Source organism: Ambystoma mexicanum, chromosome 9, assembly GCF_040938575.1.
Source record: "Ambystoma mexicanum isolate Mex_15411 chromosome 9, UKY_AmexF1_1, whole genome shotgun sequence".
NCBI classification, from domain to species: domain Eukaryota; kingdom Metazoa; phylum Chordata; class Amphibia; order Caudata; family Ambystomatidae; genus Ambystoma; species Ambystoma mexicanum.
Genome location: NC_090931.1, coordinates 1,218,767,995 through 1,218,790,877, shown reverse-complemented (window position 1 = coordinate 1,218,790,877; position 22,883 = coordinate 1,218,767,995). Strand labels below are relative to the sequence as shown.

The following is a 22,883-nucleotide window of genomic DNA, read 5'->3' as shown; positions in this document are numbered from 1 at the left end:
CCCAGCCTCAGAGGGGAAGAAGTTGTGACAAGCCCATCCGGATCCACGTGTCTCTGGTGGGGGGCAGGCTTGCCCTTCACATACACCGCTGGCGGACAAGGTTCACCGACCCTTGGATCCTCTCAGTAGTATCCATGGGCTTCCGGCTCCCCATTCCTCCTTCCTCCCCTCCGCTCCCGCATATTGGTACAGCAACTCTATTGGTGGAAATTGGCTCGCTCGTAGCGAGCCAGGCAGTGGAGAAAGTCCCAGCCTTGCAGCGGGGCATGCGCTTCTATTCACAAATGTTCGCCATACACAAAAAGAACCAGGCTGGTCCGAGAGTTGTGTTAGTGCTTTCCACCTTGACCTTTCCCTTCTCCTCCAGAAGTTCAAGATGTTTGCCCCAGTCCTCACAGCAGAGACATTGTGTGCGGGAGACTGGCTGGGCTCTCTGGATCTGAAGGATGCCTACCTACACGTCCCGATCTGGGAACCCCATCAGTCCTTCCTGAGGTTCAGGATCATGGGTTTTAACTTTGAATACAGGGTTCAACCTTTTGGACTCAATTCGGCCCCCAGGGTCTTTACAAGGCCACCACATTTACCCATATCTAGATGACTGGCTAGACAGAACGAGGTCTCTGGAGGCAGTCCAGCATATGGCCTCCGCCCTCATGGATACACTATACGACCTGTGATTTTCTGTCAATCTCATAAAGTCACAGTTGGTGCCAATGCAGAGTCTTACCTTCCTGGGCCTTATCTGGAACACGAGCCCCGAGAGGATCTTCCCATCAGCGTTTAAGATCGCAGCTATCAAGAGGGCCACTGGGCATTTTCTCAGCAGAGCAGTGACCTTGGCATGTTGGTACCAACACCTGCTGGGATGCATGGCCACATGTCTCCTTGCAGTGCCACATACAAGGCTCAAAATGAGGCAGCTGCAGCAACACTTCTCAGCCTCCTGGAACCAGGAGAAGGGTTCTCAGGCAGACCAGTGCAACATACCACAACATCTCCACCAGGATCTAGTCAGGGCGAGAACCAACAGCAACCTGTGGGTAGGCAGGACCTTCCGGCAACCAATGTCTCAGGTCACCATTACCAAGGGGATGGGGAGCTACCCTGGACAGCCACAGTGTCCGTGGAGTATGGTCCCGTCAGGAGCAGGTGGCGCACATCAACTGGCTCGAGATGATGGCTGGCTTGCTCTCAGGTCCTTCCTACCCATGATTACCGGATTAAATCATTCAAACAGACAGATCCACCAGCCTGCATTACATCAACTGTCCCCTCCCATCTGCAGACTGGCTATTGACATTTGGGAGTGGGTTCTGGGGAACAACATACACCTGTCGGCAGTCTACCTCCCTGGGAGTCCAACCTAGAGGCGGAAAGACTCAGCAAGCTGGGCGCGGACAACTACGAATGGCAGTTGAACAAGCAGGTCCTTCAGGGGATCTTCCAACAGGAGGTGCCCCCAGTACGCCTCCTAGCTGGGGTAAGGAAGGGGTTCGCTAGGTGACACGATGCAGATCTCGTGGAACAACACGAACACTGTGCTTCCCCCCGCCCCCACTCCTCTGGTGCACAGGGTCATCTGCAGAATCAGGGAGTCGTGGGACCTTCTGATCATTCTGATAGCTCCATGGTGGCCAGCAAGATCCTGGTTCTCGGAACTGCTCAGCCTGTCGGACTAGGCCCCGGTACACCTCCCACTGGGCTCAGCACACCCATTCTCTCGGCAGGGGAGCACGGTCCTCCAACCCACCCTGAAGAAGATAGCCCTCGAATCCGGTGATTCAGAGGCACTTAGCTGGCCTGACTAGACTGTATCCACCTATCCAGAAACCACACCCAGCGTTGGACCCCAATGTGGTCCTGGGCGCCCTGGCGCATAAACCATTCGAGCCTATGGTGTCCGCAGACATTAGGCTAGTCACCATTAAGACGGCCCTCCTGCTGGGCATTAGTTCGGGGCGCCGAATCAGTGAGATCCTGGCGCTGGTGGGTTCAGAGCCATATATATCATTTCATAAGGACAAGGTGGTGCTCAGAATACACCCCACATATTTACCTAAGGTTGTCTCCTCTTTTCACCTGAATGAGAAGATAGTGTTACTGACTTTCTTTGAGGACCCTAAAGATGACGCTAAGAGAGTCTTGCACTGTCTGGATGTCAGAAGTGCAATAAGATTCTACCTGCACAAGAGCTTCCATAAATCAGATGCCCTCTTTGTCACCTTTGTGGGGTCAAAACCGGGCTGTGGGCCTCCAAGGTTTCCATAGCAAGGTGGATGGTTATGGCTATCAAGGAAAAGTATGAGGGGCAGCACAAGCCTTTGCCAGAAAACATTCATGCCCATGGCATCAGAGCTAAGGGCACGGCAGTAGCTTTCCAGAGACACGTGCTGTGGCAGGTTATCAGCAAGGCAGCTACGTGGGCTACTCCCTTGGCCTTCTGCAAGCACTACTGCTTGGATGCTAGTGCCAGGTAGGATGCAGCATTTGGTCAGGCAGTGATAAGGAACTGGTTTTCTTAAGATGGGCAATTCTCCAGCCTGAAGCTACATTCAATTGTAGTCGCCCATACAGCATGGAGGAAAGGGGACGGGGCTTAAGAGTAATTACAAGTTACTCACCGTAGTTACTAATATATGCCTAGTCCATAGTCCACTTTCCTCCATACCTCCCACCATCCTCCCCCTTAATAAAACTACTGTCATTAGGCAATGTTAATATTGTTGACGCGTCCAGGGGGACCGAGGAGTGGTGCCGGTGGGCGGAGTCAGGGGAGTGCAGGCTCCCATGGCCACGCCACCCGCACATGTAAATTTAAAGGGGAAAATGATTTTTCTGGTGAAAAAGGTTCCATCTCCCGTCCCTACCGAGGGACGCCCATACAGTATGGCGGAAAGGGGACAATGGACTAGGAGTATGTTAGTCATTACTGAGTGAGGATCCCCCTCTCCCCCAACCTGGGCAACCTGTAATGGAAAAGTTAAGGTGTACTTTGTCATGTACATTACAGCTAAAGTCCAAATATGTTCAATAATGCTATGCTTCTTTTCTACAGGACCCACTACCCCAAAGTACCTGGGAAACCACAGGAGAACAGGATCCAAGACGAATCTGGGACCGCTGGATGATTCCAGAGGATGGAAGATGCTCTTCCTCGTCACAGTACCTTGTGTGCCTTGGCAGGCGAAGTGGTGAACTTTCTTGGCTTTACTCGACAAGACCCCTCAAGGATGGACCCCCTTTGGAAGAAGGAGTCACTGGAATGTCGATGGTGAGTAGAAGAAAGGAACCAAGTAGTGTTGGAAAAGGCAGCACTTCCGGTGTTCGCTGTGGACTCCTTTGGCGGAACGTTACACCGGCTGTGGATGTCCTACAAAGGGTAACTTGCTGTGGACCCCGATAAGGCGAGGCTGAAGACTAAAAGACCATTGGTGGCCTTGGAAGACTTTTGGTGGCGATAGGTGCAGTGGGAGGAGTAGGTGTCAGGTTTCAAGATTAGTAGACCGCCTTTCGATGCTGCAGCCACAATACGGGCCTAATGATGGCTTCTGGACACTTTGAGAATGGTATTTGTAAAGACCGGAAAGGGGGGTCTGTACTTCTGCTCTCTATATGGTAGAGGAGAGGCACAGAGGACCCCTGTCAAGATTCTCTAGTATTGGTAGATGTGGTCGAGCAATCAAGGCCTAGCTTCTCAGGAGGTGATGCGAGCTGGTTCTTAAGTACAGTGTAGTCCCTAAGCACCCACAAAGGAACGTCCACACACTGTATCGGTTAAAACACAGTATTTATATAATTAATATTCAAGGTCGTGTACACTATCACGATAACTCACTTTGTACTCAGAAATCAACAATGGTAAATATATACAGTTCTAAAGTGGTACCACTAATGTTATCCGATCTCATTAAAGTGCATACGGTCAGAATGACACACAGATCAAAATAAAGAGGAAACCAGCAGTAGAGAGAGGAAGGAAAACAAGATGATTGAGCAATTGGCAGAATACTGGCCCCGTTTACCTAGACACAGTTCTGTGTGGAGATCCCCCCACCTGGGCAACCTGTAGACGAAAGATACAAGCCCAGTCCATATATTGTTCACACTAGACTTTCCAATAGTTCTGCAACCCCAAAGTACCTGGCATTGTAGCGTTCCTCGTCTGGGAATCGATGGCCCTTCTTGATTGTCCTCCCTTTCAGGCAGGAGTCGCGGGTCGTCGAACATCCGACGGAGAACAGGTCGAGCTACGACAGTGAAGTGGCCGTCTCGTTCCTAGTGGTACTCGTTGACGGGGAAGCGTAAACGTCCTGCAAGGAAGAGGCGTGCGGGGCACCTCAGTGTCGATAGTTCTGGACCGCAAAGAGTCGAAGAACTGTGGCCCAGCAAGGATGTCGAGTCATCTGCGTCTCTGTGGTCTTTGGGTGGCGGGAAACCCACCGGTGGATGCTCCTCGGCGCGTCAACGGTCAGGCCTTCTCCAGCAGGATACAGCGGCGGCGATGCGGACAAGAGCGTCCTTGGATCAATGAAGTTCTTGGGCAACAGGAGCACGGCGGCTCCGGTCGGCGACGGCGGTCGGCGACAGTGGCGGACAACAGTCCGGGCGTTTCTCCTTGGAGTTCCGCAGCAATCCCCGTATCGGGTCGGCAGCCTGTCGAAGGTCTGTCTACCAGGGAGCTTAGGCAAAGATCCGCTGTGCACGATGGTCCCTCGTAGCTCGGGAAGAGGGCGCCTTACCAGGTCCTCTCTGGGTCAGTCCTTGAGGCACAGCAGCTTTCAGATTGCGAAGGAGAGCAATAGCAATACTTCTCGTCCAGCAGGGCTTCAAGATAAAGCTTCAGTTACTCCAGTTACTCGTCGTAGTGGACTTCAGCTTCTGAACACGATTCCTAGCAGTGAGAGGTCCCCAGATGTACTGTTGATCTCCCATTCATTCCGCTGGGTCACACTTAAGCATCCAATCACGACTAAGGTCATTCATGCAGGCAGGCAGCCAATCAGGCACACGGTGCATTCAGGCCATTCGCTTCTCTCCAGACACTCACAACAAGTTATGCGTATTGGGACAAGTACCGAGCCATTCAACACTCCAAGCTGCATTCTTACCAGTTTCGGGCAGGGCTGTCTCAACCATTGTGTCAAACACCAAATACTAGACACCCACAACATAGAATGCATATTCGTCACACACTCCATTCACTCAAATCCCACGCACAGGCGTACCCACAACATACGGTCGTTGAGAAGGCTCCAGCCAGTCTGGTCGGCACTTCCCCACACTTCCATATACAGAACTTCCACCCAACAGCCAGTCAGGGGGAAGGGACAAAGGCAGGACTTCCCGGGACTTCGGGAAGATCAAGGTAACAGGTGATGGAAGGCAAGAGGCCATGGGGGCCATTTTGTCTCCATCAGGAATCTACCGATTCCAATGACAGGGCCTGGGCATCCCAAAATGGAGGACGCTCAGGGCACCAGTCCTTTCAGCACAGAGCTGCCACCAGCCCGTACCCTGCTCTGTGGGTCACACACACAGGTGCCCAAAAACATACACTAGGGGCACAAGGTTGTACCCCTACCCTTGGGTGCCATAAGGGCATCCCATGGGTCTGTTCACCAAAGCAAGAGAGAGAGCTGCACCGCCAGGTGTCCCACATGAACTCCTGCACAGAAAACACAACAGAACACACAATAAAAAGCAATAAAGGACAAGGATTTCCAGCATCACAGTATTCTCACTCCAACTCCCCATCGATCCTCTATGCAGGCAGCCAGGGGAAGGCCATTGCTATTGGATCCAGACCATGGGGGTGGCCAAGCAAGGGAGGATCACCTGGGTGGAGGAACCTTGGAGGATTGGGAGTGAGGTACCTTCAGGCGAGATATGGTATCCCCCTTACCCTCAGGATAGTCAACCTGATCTTCCCCCGACCTTTAGGGACTATTATAAAGTGTTGCACTTCATCCCCCCCTTTACAACACATTCAAGTACTGAGAAAAAGAAGAAGCAACTAAGAGTAGTAGAGATTACTTCCTCTCACCATTTTGGTACTGGAGCGAAGAAGATGCATGAATGTCAGGCATGTACCACTAATGAGAGTCAGGAAATAGGAATTGATGGTGCACACCTAAAGTCCATTATTGAACCACAGGTGTATAAAAGGTGGGGTCATGAAGCTGCAAAGAGCGCTGGAAGAGGAGAGCAGTGGAAGAAGGAGCTGTGCGAGAGCAGAAGTAGTAAAGACATTGGAACACCTGCAGAGTCCCTGGGGAGCCTGCCAGAGAAAGATTGCACGTCAGAGAAGCCCCTGGAGAAAAGGAAAACAGGAGCTGTCAGACCGCGTCGGCGAGGCTCAGCACGATCGCCAAAGAGTTCTGCAAGAAGCCCCCGGCAAGCAGGCCTTCCTACAGAAAGGGAGTAGCCATGTGGAGGAGCGGCAATGCCCGGCTAAGTGTCAGGGACACTTTACTCACTGAGGAGCTCCGAAAACCTGTGAATGCAATAGCGTGGTATGGAAACAAGGAATAAGTTACTTACCTGTAACTATTGTTCTCCAGCATGGGTCTGGCATGGATTCACATGCTCATGAATATTCCCTGTCGTCAGGCTGGGAATCCTCGGTAAAAAGAAAAACAGTTTCACTTTCACTTACAAACTGTTATTTCTCCTCTAAACCAATCACTGTCCTCTGCGTCATACTGCCCCCATCCAATGACAGTCCTCTCCCTAAGCCCCTCCTCGGGCAGCCATCTTCAGATTTGGTAAGCACGTAAAGTGGCAGTATGACCAAGAAGAGCCGCAGAGGGGACGGAGGGAGGGTTCGCATGTGAATCCATGCCAGAACCATGCTGGAGAACATTAAAAGGTAAGTAACTTGTTCCCTCTCCAGCATGGGGTCTGGCATGGATTCACATGCTCATGAATAACGAATACACAGCAGTACAACATTACACAACCACGGGAGGTGGCAAGGCTGAACAAAAGCAATCAACCCTTACCTCTGGAACACACTCACCTCAAGCGAACAGGTTGCTTAGCACTGCTTGGACGACCCTGGGACTCCACCCTGGAATCCCTGTCGACGCTGTGGAACTTTGTGAAGGTGTGTGTGAACCTCCATGTAGCAGCCCTGCAGATGTCCAGCAGGGGCACATCAGCCAGGAACGCAGTCGTTGCAGCGATAGCTCTGGTGCAGTGGGCTCTAGGACGGGTGGAGAGCCACCTTGGGATGGAAGCCTTCGACGTGGCCTTCCCATAGTTCACAAGACAAAAGTTCACAAACAGCTGTGAAGTCTTTCGAAAACTCTTTGTGCGTGCCATGTAGAACTTCAGGGCACAAGCAACGGACAGCGAGTGCAAGGCCCTTTCAGCCAGTGACAAAGGTTTCGGGAAAAAGAACAGCCAACATCAAAGGTTTGTTGAGGTACAACTCCGAAGGAACCTTCATCATGAAAGAGGGGTGCGCCCCGCAGCACCACCCTTGATTTGTGGAAAGTCAGGTATGGCTGCTTGCAGGATAGGGCCTGTATCTCACCCACCCTCCTGATGGAGGTGAAGGCCACGAGGAAAGCTGTTTTCCATGAGAGGAACTTGAGAGGGGCCTGATGTATCAGCTCAAAGGGGGCCCCCATGAGCCTTGTCAGCACAAAGTTGAGTTCCCAGACCAGGGCAGAAGCCTTCACTGGCAGGAAAGAACTAAAAAGGCCTTTGAGGGATTCCTTGACGGGTCGATAAGACCAAAGAGTAGACCTTCCTGGAGACGTGGTGTAGTGGGATATAGCCACCAGATGTACCTTGATCGAGGTGTGCGCCAGTCTGGCCTTGGCCAAGGATAGCAAATATGGAAGAACCTTTAGGGCCGTCACCCTCAAAGGGGTAATCTTCTGTGACCAGTAACACATAGCAAAATGCTTCACTTGTGACTGTAGCAATTTAAAGTCGACAACCCTCTGGCCATTGCAAGGACCTCCCAGCAGTCCGCAGGCAACTCATATCCTCCAAACTCTAGGGCTGCAGGAGGGAGTCAAGCCCTCAGGTTCAGCGATCCTGGGTCGTGATGTAGGATTCTGCCTCCTTCACTGGCGAGAAGATCTGCGACCACTGACAGCTTGAAACCATGACAGGCTCAGGAAGGTCCGGATACCAAATCTGCCTCAGCCACGCTCATGCGATAATCATGCGATTAGTATCATCCTGTACTGACACTGAGTGTATTGATGATTCGTATGATGAGGCAACAGAGGAAATGCGTACAGGAACATCCCTTCCCACAGGAAGGAGAACGCGTCCCCCAGGCTCCTCAGTTGGTGGAATCTGCTGGCAAACGTCTGGAGTTCGCCGCCGTTGCAAACAGATCGATCTGGGGCCTGCACCAATTGGCGAAGATGTGGTCCAGCTGGTCCTGCCGAACTCCCCACTCGTCGAGCGCAATTCCCTTAGGTAAGATGGTGTTGAATGAGGAACACTTCTTGTCCGACAGCCAACCGCCATAAGTCCTGCGCTCCCTGAAGAGTGCTGGAGATCGAGTGCCCCCTTGTTTCCTGATGTAGAACATTGTGGTGGTGTTGTCCGTGAAGATCATCACCGCCTTGCCCTTCAGAGACGGAAGGAATGACTTGAGGACCCAGAACACTGCCCGTAGCTCCAGGACGTTGATATGGAGGTCCTTCTCCTCTGGCAGCCGTCTGCTGTGGGCTCCACAGCCTTCCAGAAAAGCGTCCACGGTGACAGTTTCCTGGAATGGAGGGTTCTGAAACCCTGCGCCCCAGGAGATGTTGGAGCGGACGCCCCACCACCTGATCGCCCGACGGAACTCGTCACCCAGAGTGATCTTGTCCACAAAGTTTCCAGACATTTGTACCCACCGAACGTCCAGGAACTCCTAAAGGGGTTGCATTTGGAAACTGCAGAGCTGGATGAGATAGATGCATGACGACATGCCGAGCAACGACTTGATGGTTCGCACCGTGGCCGTCTTCATCGACAATAGCTGCTGCACTTTCCCCTGAATGGTCGCTATCCTCGCCTCTGAGGGTGATGCTAGGTGGACACTTTATTGAGCAAGGCTGCCAGGAACAGCGCATTATGCGATGGTGTCAAGCAGGACTTTGGATAATTGATGGAGAATCCCAGATCCATCAGCAGCTTGACGGCTGCTTCCGAGTGTCTGAAGGACAACTCTGGCGAGCGGCCCTGTATGAGCCAGTCATTGAGGTACGGATATACGTGAATCCCCCATAGATGCAGATGGGCCGCCATCAGTGCCAAGGACTTCGTGAACACTCTGGGAGCAGACTTCAAGCCGCTGGGTAGGGCTTTGAACTGGTACTACGAACCTAGCCAGCCGGCCTCCCACCAGAGCTTGCATCAGCGCCAGCGCCCTGCTGGTGACAGCAACGCTGTTCTCTACCGTAGGCCTGGGAATGGCCTCTGTGGGCTTCCTGGGTCGTGGATCTGGAAGGCTGGTGGTACGAGGAGGAGAAACGTTTCGAATACCTGCCCGACTTTCCTCTGCAGGAGCGAAAGGAAGAGCAGTGCTGCTGGAGGGTGCCCAGGGAACGAGCTGTCTCTGTATCTACCTTGATGGTCTGTAGGGACTCGTCGACGACCTTCCCGAAAAGGTTATCTCAGTCGAAAGGCATGTCCAGTACCTTTGTTTGTACTTCCTGGAGGAAATTCGTAGCCTTCAACCAGCCTTGGCGACAAAGGCAGACACTGTTCCCCATCTGTCGGAACCCGGTGTCAGCAACGTCCAGTGCCACTGTAATGGCGTGATCCAATGCTACCTCTCCCTCCTGGAAGAGGGTGATCGCCTCCATCCTCTTGTCGTGCGGGAGGAACTCCAAAATCGGACCCAGCTTGTTCCACAGCTCCCTGCCGTACCTGGCTAGGATCGCCAGTGCGTTGGCCGCCTTGATGGTGGACGCCACAGTGTAAATCACTTTCCTCCCCATGGCATCCATCTTCTTACCCTCTCTGTCTGGAGCGACTGACAACGAGGACTAGTTAGATTACTGTTTCCTAGCGACCCCTGAAACAATTGAATCCGGCAATGGTTGCGATCTCAGGCGCTTGGGTGCGGATTCCGGTACCTGGTACTTCTTCTCCAGGCTATCCTGCTTTGCTGGAGCCGTGAAAGCGTTCTTCAAGATGGCCAGGCCCTCCTCCCACACGTTGCCCAGGAGGGTCACCGCCATGATTGTCTTTCTTTTGGCCTTGTGCCTCTGGTACTGGAAACCCTGTCTTCCTGGTTTCTTTGGGCACAAGCTGGACCAGCTCTGAGGCTCGGGCCATCATGGAATGGAATGGCCCCACCTTGTCTGCTGGGGACGCCCTAGGCTGTGTAAACCGATGCCTGCTCCGACGATATCGTCGTCGTCGTCGTGGCCGTATCAGTCCCCATGTCTGGGTCTGCTCGGGGAGAGGGGGGCCAACGCGGATGTGGTGGTTGAAATGGGGCACTTCCTCTTCTTCGTCAGCGGTTGGTCGGGGGCCTGGGGTACGTTGGAGCAGGCCCTGGTGGCATCCTTCTCTGGATTTCTGACACCAAGGTATGGAGGTTGATCGGATGTCCAGAGAGACATCCCTCGGCAGAACTTGCGTGATCGGTAACACTAAGCCCAGCGCCGTAATAGTCGTCCTCTTCCACGTCCTCATCGACCGTCCAGGTCCTCATCATCCGTGGACGAAACGTCCATGGCTTGGGCCACGGCCTGGGACTGATCTGGGGCCTCCTTGCCCTCCCCCTTATTCCACCCTGAGGGGCTGGAACCAGGTTCTGAGACAGTGTCCCCTTCTCCGGCGTGCAGGCAGACCATGTCAAAGTCACCACGGAGGCCTTGGAGGGAGGGATACCTTCAGCGCTGTGTGGGCTACCCTCTCAGGGCCAGCTCCTTTAGCTTTCGATAGAGCAGTTGCCACCAGCTCTGTCGTCGACGAAGACCTCTCCTCTGCCGCCTGGGCCTACTTCGGCAGCTTGCGCTTCTCCTCCATCCGTGGCCTCTTCTTCCGCAGTTTAGCCGGGTTGGACGACCTTCTATTGGGGGAGAAGCTTGATTGCCGGCTGCCAATGGAGACGGAAGGTGTGGACAATCGTGCCCCGTCTGCCGTGGGACCTGCTTCCGCAGTGACTCCAGTGGATGCGGACTTGCAGTGCTTGGCCTCATCTTCGGCCCCCGCGGATGAGGCACCCTCACAGGACTTAGAAGCCTTCTCCACAGACTGACCAGTCTTGGATGAGGCATGCCCCTGCTCAGAGCACAGCGCAGAGGCCTTGGCATGCAGCCATGCCGCCAGTCTACTGTGCCCGTCCTTTGTCATCTTCTTGGGAGAATCCGCTGCAGACCTCGGGGGGTTGGGGGGGGAGGGTCTGGATGCAGGCAGTAGAGGCATTGCAGGTGCTTGTCCTCCGCAAACACATTTCTAATGCCTGCACATGGTGCAGGACTTATAGAGTAATCTTCCTTCCTTCTCCTCCATCATGGTCGGAGCGCACAAAGTAGGCCCGATGGTCTTCTGGAAACTTCGACAATCTTCGCCCTTGAGGGGCGCTGAACTTCACCGACAATGGATCTCCCGCTGTTGGCAGGTGGAGAGAAGAGGACACGGGATGAGGAGCCATGCAGTAGGACGGGTTTCTGCGGAGCTCCTGCCTATCCGGCATGATCCTTGTTGATAACTGCAATTATAAGAGGTGCTTGTGCACAGAAACGGATGACCGTGGACACAAAGAAACTGTGCTAACAGCCGAACAAGAAGGAAATATGAAAATGGAAGATGGGTTGACGTCTAGCAACGGAGAGTTGGCGGCCCGATTTTAAAAAGGAGAATCAAGATGGCGGACGCAGCTTAACAAAGGACTTGGCAGACATTATCTATTGTGGCACAGAGCTATCCCGGAACTGGCTTGGCTAGCGGCTGAGGCCGTGTAAAGGTTGCATTAGCAGGCTGCCCGCTCTGTTGAACGTTACGACAATTGTGCACTTCAGGTGGGCAGAGCCGTGTGGGCTCATACCCCAAAGGAGGGCTCTGGTGGAACTGCGGGATCTACACGCAGCAGGACAAAGACACTGGTTGCATGGGGCAGGCGAGAGTTCAACGCTGGAGAGAACTGCATTTAAGGGGGATGGAAAGTGACATCCGGGAGGATTTTGGAGCTGGGCCGCAGTGAGGTTACCTAAGAAGGCGGATGCGGTGGTAGCGGAGGCACGACAGCCGGCAGCTGGCAGGGAGACGGCTCGCATAAAATGTAGAGGAGAGTGCACAGGTAAAGTTTGACTGCTTCCACTGTGATCCAGTCCAGGCATCGGAGCACTGGGGGCTTTACGCATAATGGAAATGACAAAGGTAGAACTGCTTCCAGGTTGGTCCGCCTCAGTACAAAGTGCACGACCCAGAGAATGAGCGTAACGCCTTGTTTGGGGCTTCCAGTGTGGTCCGCCCAGTGTGACTCAACATACGAATAAGCGCAGTATAAAAGGATAATCATTGGACGGTTTCTGCCGTGGTCCGCTGCAGGACAGGGTGTGCAACCCAACAAACTAAAGACAGCATATTGGCAGTTTCCAGGGCGGTCTGATCGGCGCCGCCTGACAAAGAATACGTGCAGTCACGTGTGGACTGTTGTACATCATAAACGCAGGTTGGTTTACACAGTGGTCTGCACGGAACAACGGGCACGGCCCATAGAACGGGAGTGATAGCTTATCGGAAGCTTCCATTGCGGTCCGCAATGGAAAGTTCAGTCCGGCCTAGAGGGTGGCGCACGAACAGCACGGCGCAGATGCACAGAAGGTTGGCATCATTTACAAGGGCCGGCGCATCGTCCATGACAGCAGCAATTAGGGGAGTTGCGAAATAGGACACAGAAGTGAGATGGCAAGAACACAGGCTACAACAGCTATGGAAGGAGGGTATCGCAGGTCTGTGTCCACATGTGCTATGTGAGTGCAACGTCAGTTCCAACCCTTGCATGGTAGTTGCTGGTAGTGGGCCAACATAGAGCAACTGTAGCGGGCAGTGCAGAGGTGTCTGGGGCACACTGCCACAGCAACCACAAAGGGATTATACGATTGTGAGCAACATCCCTGTTGCTGACCACAACGCTGGCGCACCCTGTGGCACTGAGGCAAGGGATATTAATTAAAACTCAAACACTGCCCGGAGGTTTGGATTGAACAGTAACGATGCTGTCAGGCAGTAGAGCCCGATGAGGTACAAAGGAGCAGTAGGACACTAGGAACAGCCGTCAGCCACCCCTAAAGAACCAGAGCTACACATTGAATGAGCGCGAACATGGAAGGCTTCCCTGGCTGTATTGGGGCACAATCTGTTGGCCGAGCAGAGACCCAGGGTATATAAACTTATTCCGGGTGGCAACTAGTGGAGGACCATAGTATGCCACTGAATTATGATGGATAGTTCCCATCAGTTACAAGTGGCTTTTTCGAGGCAAGCTTGGGCAGCACCAACTCAAGCATCACATAAGTACTATAGAAGTCATTGGTACGCAGAGACGGGGGGGCAGATTGCCGTTATGTCACTGGTACACCATTCCGAACAATAGCAGTGACACAAGATCCATGGATGAAAGCGACTGCCGAGTGCAGTCTGGTCGTGTAGTGGACTAGGTGAGCAGGGGGACACTGAGGAACAGAGCCCCTACAAATAACGGCAATCATGTCATCCGAGCATCAGAAGAGCAAGACCAAGCAACCTACCCTGGACGTCTTCACCAAGCCCACTGCAGCAACTGAGTGTGCAGGCACAATGACACCTCAAAGAGAGCAGATGCTCAAGAAAGGAGACCACCAGATCCTAGAAGCTATAGCAACTCGGAAAGAATCTCTTGAAGCCAAAATTGATGCCCTCAGCAGAGATGTGAACTTGTTAAGACCGGATGTGAGATCACTAGCTGAACGGATGGGAATAATTGAAAAGATAGTTACAGAGAATACAAGCGGCCTAAAATACTCCTCAGAAGAAGTCAGAGCCGAGGATGCAGAAGGCAGAGCTCGGCAGAATAATGTAAGGATTATAGGGCTCCTAGAAGGTGAAGAAGGTGCAAATCCGACAGAATACATTGAGACCCGGTTGCAGCGGGAAATTGGTCCAGGTGCCCTTACACAAGGCTTTACGGTTGAAAGAGCACATAGAACATTGATGAGGAAACCCCCACCGGGAGCTCCGCCAAGACCAATCATAGCCTGGATTTTGAACTACCACGGTAAGGAGAAGATCCTAGAATACTTTCGTAAAGGGGGGATGATCAAATGAGTGTCGGCCTCGATAAACATATATCTGGACTATACCCTACAAGTGCAGAAGCAACGGATGAGTTACATTGCGGTTAAGAGGAGATTACATGCAGCTAACCTGAAGTATATGTTGTTGTACTCGGCTAGATTGAAAGTGATTCACAAAGGTCAAACCACTTTCTTCGAGAACCCAGAAGACGCGCACACATGGATGGACACGCAGAATTTGCCGACCGGGGCGGAAGCAGGCCCAAGCAGCAAAAAGTAAGCACATACAGTGGATCAGGTCAATTGCACAAGGGCAGTTGGCGGTTAACACACGATTGAGGACACTAAGAATTGCTAAATGCAGGAGCCCACCAAGAGGCGCTTGTTTGAGTGCGCACTACGCAGGAGCGCTCTCCTCCTAAGCACTGGGAGGAATCACCCTACACCCCATACTAGATTAGATAGGATACTAGCAGTTACGTATCATCCTGCTGCATTCCGAACACCAGTACTAGTGCCGGGAAGATGAGTGAGATGCAGGGATGACTGAGCTTTGCACATGGAGTTGGGCAATGGTTGGGAAGGTGGGGGGGAGTTGGGGTAGTTATAAGGGAGTTGGCCTACAAACACACACACACGGTAAAGATAGCAAATGCGACGTGTGGAGCATGGATTTCGGTATCTATGTGCGAGATAGGGGAACTTAAAATAGCATCCTGGAACATCACAGGCCTGAACAGCTATATTAAGAGGAAAAGAATAATGGCTTATTTGAGACGCCAGAAAATAGATATTGCTCTCCTGCAGGAAACTCAGCTTAGCAAGGAAAGGTAGGACACTTTGGCTCTGAAGTGGGGGCAGGGGGCACGACTGTTGGTGCATCATGTTCAGCCAGAGGGGTCCTGGTATGGGTGGCATTGACAGTCCCACTTAGAGTCCTCAAAACCTTTCTAGATATGGATGGTCCGTTTATCATACTACAGGGGCTGGTGAAAAATAGGGAAATTTGTGTTATTAACACGTATGCTCCAAATCAAGACACAGCAGCCTATTTCCGGTTGCTGTACCCCAAGATTAGCTCATACAGGAATGGCACATTGATATGGGGGTCTGGGGGCGATTTTAACTGTACGCTTAAACCAGCAATAGATAGATCATATGATAAATTCAAGCATCCAGCCCCCTTGGCTAAAGCCTTAAACACGCTGTTACATGAATTTAAGTTGACTGACGTATGGAGGGCAATGCACCAGTGTGACAGAGTATACTTGCATTATACTGCTCCCATGAACCTTTACATGAGGTTGGATTATGTGTTTGCTGGAGAAGAGGCTCTGGGAGAGTTTATAAAGGGCTGAATATAAGGCAAGGGTTCTTTTGGATCACGCCCCTCTGTTGGTTACGTGGCAGTTCCTTCCCCCACCCACGAGCCAGGATCTCGACATGGAGTCTTAGAGTTGAAGCACTCAAAGATGAAGAGTTTCGGGAAAATCTGAGGGAAGAAGTGAAGGAATATTTCATACACAGTACAGGAAGCGTAGAATCCACAGGTACATTGTGGGAGGCTTTTAAAGTTGTGGTGAGAGGGGCGGCTATGGCAAAGTCAAAAGGGATGCAAAACGTGATCAAGCGGGGCTTATGCAAAGCAGAAGCCAAACTAGAAGCAAAAGAGCAATCTGGGGATAGGTCCCAAGAGGAGGCTTGTGAGGTGTCCCGCCTTCAGCAAGAATGCCGGGAACACTGGGACAGGCGAAGCAGGCTGAGTTACAGGAAACATGTGGAGCGACAGCATGCAGAAGGGGACAAGCCAGGGCGCTTGCTGGCCTAGCTTTGCAGGAGTTAGACTAAGCGGGATGTGATTAGGGTGATTGTGGGAAATAATGGAGAGCTGTGTGAGATGCAGGAAGGGGTGAACAAATGCTTTTATGGATTTTACAAGAAGTTATATGAAGAAATCTCAAAATGCCACAAGTCAGAGATAGAGGAGGCATTGTCACAGATAATTCTCCCCAAGTTAGATGCAGACGAGGTGAACAGAACAGAGGCCCCCATCACTATAGAGGAACTAGAGCACATCAAAGGGAGCTGCCGATGGGTAAGGTCATGGGAGCAGACAGGCTGCCCAGCCAATTCTACAAAGAATACATGGCAGAAGTCCTGGCCCCACTGCTGGCGATGCTTAACAAGGCGTTACATATAGGGAAGCGGCAAGGGTCACAGAGAGTCGATAATGATTCCCCTTCTGAAACCCAACAAGCCAGTTAATTCTGCTGCAATTCGTGGCTAAATGGCTGTCTGACGAACAAACACAAGAGTCACAGTTGTTAGAGACAGCGAGTTCCCCATTTTTTCTGAAAGAGGTGATATGGACAACCGAACCTCGTGAATCTCGCCCGCCTTTGCCGTCAAAGCTGGGGAGAGTAATGTGGCGTAGGGCTTGCCAGTTGTTGGGGATGACTACACCGTATTCCCCACAGATCCCACTTGTTGTGTTGAAAGAGGGAGATAAGCAATGGAGGCTAAATGTAAGGAAGTATCCCAAGGGAGTATGCTCGCTGGGAACCTAAGGGAGTGGCGACTGTGGGAGATGTACTAAGGGAAGGGACACCTAAAAATGTTGTTGAGTTGGCGGAGGATACTGGGATACATCTTGGGCAACACCTTACGCACACCCGCCTTTTAATTAATCTTAGGCAGAGATGGCCGGAAGTTGAGGATGATTTACAGGTGGATGAGGCGATAGAGATGCTTTATGATATTTCTGAGGGAGGACATGAAGTCTCGAAGATATATGAGCTACTTAATGCAAGGCTGGGTTATACTCTACAACAGACAAGGCGTAGTTGGTAAGTAGACTTGCAGGAACAAATGCCAGATGAGATGTGGGGTAGGGTAATGGCTTACCACAAAAAGGTGTCTAGGAATGCACGATTACAGTTGATCCATTTGTGTGTGTCCAATAGGGCATATCTGACTATGGGCAAAATAGCCAAGTTAAGCCACGCAGCAGTACAATCCTGCCCGAAGTGTGAACTAATTAATGCAGATTTAGTTTATATGTTCTGGGCCTGCACAGAGATTAGACAATTCTGGAATGAGATAGCCTAAGTGCTAGCACGGGTGGATATTACCCTAGATATTGGATTACACCAAAGCCTGTGTGTTGGGGGCTTCGCAAGACCCAAGAAGGCGAGACATGAGAGTAAGCTTAGGGATTTTGCATATATAATAGCAAAACGCAGAATAGCGCTAGGATGGAAAGCAAATAGGAGGCCAGTAGTGCGGGTGTGGTGGGCAGACCTCCGTAAGTGGGCAAACGCAGAGAATGTGGTGTGGCAAGAGGCAGCCAGTCATGACCCGAACAGGGTACTATCGAGTTGGACGCTTGGAGACAGTTTATATCGGATATAGCACTTCTGGTTACTGCGTTACAAGTTTGGGGGAGTAAGCAAGTGCAGTGGAGCAAGAATAGTCGCTGTGGAATTGAGTTGCATGATGTTGGTGTTAATGTGTAAAATGTAGGTCGGGTACCGGGTGGGCAGGATTGGGGGCGTATGGAGAACAGGCAGACACAATGTGATGTAGAGTTTGATGTATATGGATATGCAAACCTGTAAATTACATAAAATAAAAATGGTTTAAAAAAAAAAAAAAAAGAGCACACACGCTCTTTCGGAGCAAAAATAGAACCTTTTTCCGTGAAAAAAAAAGAATGAAAAAATGTAGAAGTAGCTCAGACCCTCAACACTGAAGTGTGCGGTAAAAATCTGAAGATGGCTGCCAGAGGAGGGGCTTAGGGAGAGGACTGTCATTGGATGGGGTCAGTATGACCGAGAGGATAGTGATTGGTTTAGAGGAGAAATACAGTTTGCAAGTGAAAGTGAAACAGTTTTTCACAACTTTATTTTAAAGTAGGTATTTCCATGTTAGACCAAACGCATTCCTGGTATGTTTACAAATGTTGTCATATTAAACATTCATATCACAAAAAATGCAGTACAGTTTTTGCACAGTGAAAGGTTAGTACTGGTGGCTGGTGACTTAGAGTATGGTTCACATAAACAAACATCTATCTAAATTGACTAGATAGATGTTTGGTTAAGATACCAAAAATGCGTTTTGTCTAACATGGTAATACATGTACAAAAGCCCAAGTAGGTTTTTATAAAATACTTTAAAATACAGTTGTTATTTGTATAAATGCAACATTGGTGATCCTCAATTTATGTACAGATAAAATCACATTATTTGTCTTTTTGTGTTGTGATACACTACCGGCAAGTGCCAAAAAAGGTGAGGTAGCCTGAGTCCCTTCTTATTTTTCCGTGTTCCACACCCTCATGACACAGGCCCCCCAGATCAAAAAAGAGGGTTCCAATACACCCCACAGATATTTAAAACATTGTTCATACCATTTAATAAAGCTTATCATAATCAATACATTGGCATCTTTTATCAGTTCCATTATTGTAGTGTATATTGCCACCTGGTGTACCAGGAATAAATGCACACCATAGCCTTCATTTTGCCCATTTTGTAAACGTAAATAGCAACTACTTTGACGGATGCATACGGAAGTTGATTTTAGATTTTCCTTACAAGAACACACTCTCTAAGACGAGATAATATGCATTCAGGTAGATAAAATTCGAACAAAAATGTAGAATTAATATCAATCATTACATGTCAGAGTATCATCATACAATATAAAAGGCCAGATGTATGTTTGTCTAATGCAGCCATCCACAGTAGAGACTGACCACTTTGCATTTTGTCGCCACTAGAGAGGCTGGTGCCTTACACAATAAGCTGTTACCTTAGGACATATATTAGGCCAGCAGTACGTTTGTTAAATGCCTTCAAGCACAGCCTGTTGTCACTGCTAGAGGGACCTGTTGCCTCAGGAAATATATAGTGGTTCTACTGTGTGAATGAAAACCTAAAGAATATGTTTACTATTAAGATTCATTACAAACAAATATACTACATAACCTATTAGCACTCTGAAAATGTATCTCCTCACGCATTTTGGCCCATGTAGACTGGCTTTCACACTAGTCAATCAATAACTGTACATTTAAGAAAAACTAACATCATACAAACAATCCTATAAACAGCAGTAATGTATAGTGCTTGTGCTTCCAAGGCTTCTGGGGCGTTCACCCTTAATCAAAGACCGGAGGTTGCAAACTTTATTTAGTTGACAGTAATAATAAAACTAAGTGTAGGTACTCCACTTAGAATACAACCAGGAGAATCCTCACACCAAAATCTACTGCAGCTAGTGCTTCAGGCTAGGAGCCAGACTGATGTACATTCATATCCTCAGTATTTCCAAGTCAAATCAAGTCCCTCAGTCACTGTAAGAAGTGCAGCCAATGTGCAGGTGGATAAGACGAGATTTCACTTAACTGCCATAGGCGTGAGCTTAGTGCAACAGTTGTGTGCAGACAGAATCCTAGGATTCTTATAAACAATTAAATTCTAATTGGTAGATCATCTAGATGTACTAGATCATAACTAGACTCTTATGCACCTATATGGAGCTGGAAATCCTTGTCTCCAACATCCAATGACTAAACGTAGGCCCCTTGTCACACAAGCCGATGCTAGGGAGAATTCTCCAGACCTTCCAGCATTTTGCGGCATGAAAGGGCAAATTTTGCGGCACAAACCTTTATTTATTGCAGCATTTTTGCGGGACATTTTGTATTAACTGGAGGGTGTAAGATTCCCACATTGCAGGAAATAGGCAGAGTGCAAGGCTACAAGAGAGGCAGGGTATCATTATTATGTATCTTTTGTATTAATTTAATAGGGAGACTCCCAGATGTCTCTGGCTTGGCAGAACAGTGTTTGATTTGGCTACATTTCTTGTTTAATGTTCATGCCTATTTAATAGTATTAACTAAATTGATCATTATCAATTGTAATGCTGAAGATATTCCCCTTCTATGTTCTCCAATCCCCCAAACACCCACACACCTCTCTCACCAACACACATCTCACCAACTCTCCATCACAACTTACATTCCTTAACCTCTCACTCTGTCATACAAATACTCACATGCTATGTCACACTGTCAAGTCACAATTTGCACTGCCCAGCCCCTGCCACACTCCAAATCATACTCCCAACTCACACCTTACACTCTACAATTCCCCCCTCAATATACAGTCCTTCATTCTTTTGTGCTGCTTCTGCATCTTGCATCTTTTCTCCCATTCTATCGCATTCTTCCCTCAACCTTTTTCCCAATCTGCAGCTCACTGCCTATTTCTGGCCAACCGCTTCCTCTCTGCTTTCTGGCTCACTGACCACACGCTCCCTCTACTTTCTGTACCTCTGCTTGCTCTCAGATTTCTGGCCCACCGCATCACTGCTTCCTCTGCTCTCTCGTGCAGCACTTCCTCTTCTGACCCACTGCTCTCCCTCTGCTTTCTTGCCTATCACTTCACATCTCACCCATCACTCTCCCTCTCTCTCATAGTGTAATCATTTTTTTATTTTTTTTAATGTACATTTTGACCCCGTTCCTCAAATAATGGGGCATTTAAAAAAAGAACGGAGGATATGCTATTTTTAGACAACCCATTTTTGGAAATGAGCAGGTCACCTTACTCTCAAAGGTGACCAGCGAATTTTCACAGGCTTGAGCTGTAGCACAAATTGTGCGCTGGCCAGCTGCTTTGAATGGTGTTCTGGGTTGTTTGACGGAAGTGTAATTATTTGCGGCAGAATTGACCGTAGTCAATTTTGCTGCAAATTGATTTGCACTTCAGCCAAAAAACCAAACTGTACCTTTCACCACCACCCCACGCCCTCCCCTACTTAACTGCTTGGTCGCTGCCGCTTCCCCTGCAACCGTGCGGTGCCAGATCCGTCCCTCTAACGTGGGTCGGATCGGACTCCGCAGGGTCCCGTTTTCGTTATTTTCTTTTTTCTGTCCCCGCCTCCAATGTTGAGGAAAAGGGGCAAGACACTTCTGCAACCCCCCTAGACCAAAAATACTGGACATGGGGAGCGGGTGACACCCCCTCAACACATGTTCAGTATTTATAAAAATCGATCGAATAGCACTGGACAAAATTGGTCAAATTGTAACATTCGATAGATTTTTGTCATCAAAATGGGCAGTACTTTCAATAGAATCGCTCTCCCGACAGTGTTCTACAAGTTCCCAGCGCCTTTCAGAGGGACAGGCACTCCAGGTGCCTGCCGCTGTAAAATGCTACCCAAAAAATGCATTTTTATCCTGTTTGAGGAACAGCAATGCAAGCGACTCAGCAGCGGTTCATACCTTAAAAGAAATGCATGACAGGGTCAGGAAAGACCCTGTCAAAGTGGCAGCCCCACAACCCGTGCGTGTAGGGTTGTCTACAATTTCTGCACATTGAAAAGTGCATCTTGCTTGGAAATGAGGGATGCACTTTTAAATTGACAGAAACGCCACTTTATTTGATCAAGGAGGTGAAAAAGGCCATCTGAATGGGCGCGCATATAAAATGTGCCCATTCATGTGTCCCTTGTGGATTGGGCTGCACTTTTTTGGGGCGCAAGTGTTTTCATTTCTTGTGTAAAAAAAAAAAAGTTGAGGAGCTGGCACCCTGAGGATTCTTTTTTTTTTAAACAGTAATTTTTGCAGATTACTTAAAAAAAAATGTAAATGTTTTTTTCATTTTTTTCAAAGATGCTTTTTTTGTTCAAAATGCCCATTTTTGCGGCATTTTGCGGGATCGCAAAATTGCTATGAGCGGCAGGGTCTGATTCTCTGTTAAGGCTAATTTCCCAAACGTAGTGAGTCCCCCAGCAGCTTTGCTGGACGCTTGGGGTTTATTTTATTTCTCCTGCTAAGAGTGAGACTCTTTCTTCCACTCTTAGGCATGATTTGAGAATGTCCTGACTGTGAATGTGCTTTATGGGATATGAGGTCTTTTACTCCATAGGGCTTCATGTGTTTTTGGTAAGTGTGTTACACAGCACCCTCAGTGCAGTAACACAGGGGTGTCATAGTGACCCCCAAACATAGACTCCATACCCTGGGACTGACTACTGTCTCCCAGGGCATGCAAAGTCACCATTGGCTTTACTGGTCTTAAATTGTGAACAGAACCAGTACAAACCATCATATTGTGGAAGTACTGGTAGGGGTAATTCGATTACCCCTGGCTCTGTTTTCCAAGGGGGCACTATCCAGTCCCCCCTTGTCGAGTTTCTGGCTGGTGGCAGTGGATACCACGCGAAATATTCCACCGGAATATTTCCTATGGGATTTTACCATTCATTTTAAACGCGCCACTTTGTGGTGCAATGTTAAAGATACCGCTGTGTTATTTATTTTTTTATTCCCGGGTTGGGTCTTTTTGCCAGAACCCGGTTTTAAAATGGCGTTTGTGTTCGCCTCTGAAACTCTAACCGAAGTCAAGCCCTTTGTTCCACTTTTTGGCAGGCTTCTCCACAGAAGCTCTCCAAATTGTGCCACTCTGTCAGGGGTCAACAGGATGTGTGAGAGGGGGATTAGGCACCCTGGACTGAGTTGCCTTGGCAATTCAAGTCGCACTCTTGTGTGATTGGCCCAGTGGTGAGCCGCCCGGCTCACCACTTAGCATGTTTGAGTGACAGCTTAGCTGATG

The 22,883-nt window shown here is 49.7% G+C and overlaps 1 protein-coding gene across 4 annotated transcripts in view; it reads right to left on the bottom strand.

The window, feature by feature from the left end:
- ZRANB3 (zinc finger RANBP2-type containing 3) overlaps nucleotides 1-22,883 on the bottom strand; it is a 2,038,675-nt gene that overhangs the window by 517,895 nt on the left and 1,497,897 nt on the right. The window lies entirely within an intron of this gene.